This window comes from Saccostrea echinata, unplaced genomic scaffold (assembly GCF_033153115.1).
Source record: "Saccostrea echinata isolate AGI-Se365-2 ecotype Australia unplaced genomic scaffold, CSIRO_AGI_Sech_v1 ptg000054l, whole genome shotgun sequence".
In the NCBI taxonomy this organism is placed as follows: Eukaryota; Metazoa; Mollusca; class Bivalvia; order Ostreida; family Ostreidae; genus Saccostrea; species Saccostrea echinata.
In genome coordinates, this window is record NW_026889803.1 from 40,154,851 (window position 1) to 40,159,114 (window position 4,264).

Below are 4,264 nucleotides of genomic sequence, written 5' to 3' on the forward strand. Positions count from 1 at the left end.
TTTGCTTCAGTTTTTCTTGCTAGTTATTACGCTTTTTTACTTTTGATTTTTATCTCGAATATCATGTATATGGCGAATTTCTTTCTGCAAAATATTATCCAAAAGCCTTTTTTCCGCCATATTTTATTTAGTTTAAATTTAGGAAATCAAATTGATTCACCTCCGGACTGAATTGGAATATTACGACAGGCGTCTAAACAATCGGAACGACTGTACTCCTCTGATTGTTTCAAAGATACTCCACATCCGGTGTTCGGATAGAATCGGTCAAAATCACAAAGTCCTGTAAAGTAAGACAATTTTATTTGACCATAAAACACAAGTCCTGAAAGCAACATTACGACGGGGCTAGCTTCTATAATATATTACTTGAATGGCTTAAATACATTGAAAGAAATGTATAAATTTATGATATCTAAAAATTATAAATGATATGCCATGAAAGCATGCATTCAACAAATAAAAATAAATAAAAAAAGCTAAACTATCATCTTTTTCCACATTTTGAGGCAAATTTGTCGTCCTTAATTCTCATTGATTATGTACTCATATCTGCGTTCCCTCCAAGTTTCATCGTTTTCAACAGTATTTTTGTGAATTATATACCCCCTTTATATATATATTGCATGGCGTACAAAAAGGTGAGAACAGTTAATCTCAGCCGCGACGTCATACTTTATCGATATAATTTTGACTGTATCATGTTCACACGGGCCATTTGAGATTATTTTGAATTAAAAAAGGAAATTAATGTATATTGGAAACATGAAAACAACAATCATATAATCAAGGGTTTGTTACAAATTTTCTTTCTCCAATGGAGATTATAATCCATAATTGCACAGTAAGAAATAAACGCCTAATCGGCTAAAGCAATCTGAACAAGATTGTCAACTTTCCGAGGGCCTTGATAATGTTGTAAGACATTCCGCTTTTATTTCGATCTCCAATGAAAATGGTTTTATCCAGATATTCATACCTAAATTTACTTCGCATATAAAGCTTAATTTCACATCGCATCTCTCCGTCTTCCATTGTCCTGTTGTCGGATTAATTGAAAAGCATTTATTGTCGTCTGCCACTGAACTCGGTGCCGTGACGTACTTGTGATAGGTTACATTGCTGCAGTCGATCCATTTTACTTTTGATCCGTCTGACGAATCTATTTCATGTAATCCCGTCCATACATTTCCTGAGCTATAGAACGATACAGAAACTAATATTGGTTAAATCGTCTTTTTTTCTTTATGTTTCAAAGAAATATCTGAATAAGGGAGGGAATAGAATAATGAAATATTTTAATTCATTCAAAAAGTTACAACTACATATACACAGAGTACAGTACTTTACCATGATCTTAAATAAAACGCGGCAAATTGAAGAAGTTTGTTGATATTTTACATAAATTTGAAAAACTCTGCTCAATTAGGAGGGAAAAAAAATCATTTCATAAACAAAACCAAAAAAAAAAAAAAAAAAAAAAAAATGCAAGTCTGTAAAAAAATTGTCGATGATGGGGGTATAAATGAATGCATATAAATTAAAAGAATGCCCTAGTATTGACATTGGTATCTTTTTTTCCCCGGAATTTGAATTTCCACATGGTAAACCTCACAAACTTCTTTATTTTCTTCATTTATATTCTCATATTAATATACATGTAGATGTATAATTTTTTTTTTTTTAAAAAATCAAGTCATATGATGTACGTTATGTATCATGGCGCCAGTATGTCTAACGAGTAAAAATTACCATGAAGATATTTACCCACATATATTTATGGCATTGGACAATAATTATATGCCAATGTATTTACAGCTTTCACCATACATCTATTATTATTCATTTTTGTAGCTCACCTGAGCCTTCGGCTCAGGTGAGTTTTGCTGATCAAATTGTATCCCTTGTCTGTTGTCGTTGTAAACTTTTTTTTTTTAAATTTCATCTTCTTTTCCAGAACCACTGGGCCTATTTCAACCAAACTTGGCACTGAGAATCCTTGGGTAAAGGGGATTTAAGTTTGTTCAAATGAAGAGCCAATCCCTCTTTCAAGGGGGAGATAATTAAGAAAAAATTAAAACATTTAAAAATCTCTGTTCAAGAACAACTGGGCCAAAAAAGATGAAACTTGTGTGAAATCTTTCTGACATATTGAAAATTTAAGTTTGTTCAAATCATGACCCTGGGAATAGGGTGGGGCCTCTATGAGCGATCAAAGTTAAACATGAGGACAATAGGAAAAAATCTTTAAAAACCTTCTCAAAAATACAAAAAGTGTGACTAATATTAATTTAGAAGCATCCTCAGTGTGTTCAAATCATGATCTCCGGGTATTGATTGGGTCTACAAAGGGCAACCAAAGTTTTACATGGGTATACATGTATATAGGATAAATCTTTAAAAAATCTTCTCAAGAACAGCAAAGCCAAAACCAGTCATACTTATATGGAAGCATTCATAGGAAATGTAGATTCAAATTATTCAATTCATGAATCCTGGGGTTATGGCAACTATAGGCGATCAAACTTTTACATGGATATAAATAGGAAAAATCTTTAAAAAATACTTCTCAAGAATAGAAAAGGCGTGACTAATCATATTTTATATGGAAGCATTCTCAGATTGTACAAATTAAATTTTGTTCAAATCATGACCGCTGTGGTAGGAAGTGGCCACTTTAGGCGATCAAAGGTTAACATGGATATAAATAGGAAAAAAAGATCTTTAAAAATCTTCCCTCAAGAACAGCAATGTCTATTTGCTATGTTCTATTAATATGTAAGCAAACACAGGTAGTGTATGTTTAGGTTTGCTCAAATCATGTCCCCCGGAGGAAGGGTGGAGTCACAATGGCAATCGAAGTTTAATATAAAAGAAAAACATCTATAGAAAAAAAGAGTTGTACAAATCATCTTGAGAAAAACAGCAAAGCCATGATCAGTAATATTTATACTGAAGCACCCACAGGTACATACGAAAGCCCAGAAGGCTCATTCGAGATTCGAGTTTCGAAATACGAGATTCGAAATTCGAGTTTCGAGATTCAAGATCCAAACTAACCAATCAAAAGGCGGTTTGAGATTCAATTACTTCCCTTTGCTAAGTTTTGACCTTCAAGAAATCGTTGAATATATTCAAACCGAAGAGGTCATTTGATTATATTACAATGCAAGAAAGAGTGTTATATACGAAAGCCCAGAAGGCTCATTCGAGATTCGGGTACATGTACTGTATATTCAAGTTTGTTCAAATCATGACCCCCATGGGTAGGGTATGGCCACAATGGGCAATCAAGTTTTAAATAGGAATACATCTATAGAAAAAATCTTTTTCCCAGGAGTAGTAAAGACATGTTTATTCATAATTATAAGAAAAGCATCCTAAGCTCGTGTAAATTCAAATCATGCCCACGGGGATAGGATGGGGCTACAATGGGTGATCAAAATTTACATAGGAATATATAGGAAAAGGAATATACTGTTGAATAAGAGGTGCCATAGTTACTCAGGTAAGCGTTGTGGCCAAATGGCCACTTGTTTAATCTGCTTGCACTTTGTGTGCTTTAAATAAAAAGTAGAAAGTCAAACACAAATTTACAAAAATTATAGCATTTTTGTCCTCCGAAGATACATAATAAATTTTTGTCACAAATTCTTATTGATAGCATTATTATAATAACTGCAATACATTGGTCTCCATATTAACCTTTGTGTTACTGTACATGTATTCCTTTCTTGTTTTCTTTTTTGGATACTGTATTGAACATTCTGAAACTTTCTATGTGTAACAATAAGGACTAAATAAATTATTTAAAATTACAGCATTACAAATTGAATTGCTCTTTAAATTTCATTGCAACTTACACAAGATCAGCCCATTCGTTTTGAAGATATTTTTCAATGAAGTATTGTTTCGTCGAGGAAGAGATTGTGACCAAAGACAAACCACTTTGTTCGCAGATTGTCTTTGCATCATTCCAAGTCTTGGTGTTCGAATAGAATATCAGTTTTTCTTTCGTGGACGTCAAAAAACCTGTAAAAATGTATAAAGAAAAAGGAGTGAATATTAAACATAACACTGTGTCGAATAAAAGATAAATATATCATTTTATGAGTAAATTCTTGACAGCAACCTTTCCTGCAATTACAATTCTACTTATGCAAAATAGAGTCATAAACGTCATACCATACTCAAAATCATGGATATATTTTAAAAAGTAAGAAAAGCAATTACATGTACTTAAAATGTTGAATAGTTCAAAGTC

At 32.5% G+C, this 4,264-nt stretch overlaps 1 long non-coding RNA gene across 1 annotated transcript; it reads right to left on the bottom strand.

Moving 5' to 3' along the window:
* Positions 1-210: 210 nt before the first annotated feature.
* LOC133172436 (uncharacterized) lies at positions 211-3,992 on the bottom strand. The gene is made up of 3 exons (XR_009718941.1): positions 3,864-3,992; positions 980-1,197; positions 211-283 (listed from the first exon to the last, which is right to left on the bottom strand). It is a non-coding gene; the product is annotated as an uncharacterized LOC133172436 (long non-coding RNA).
* Positions 3,993-4,264: the final 272 nt, after the last annotated feature.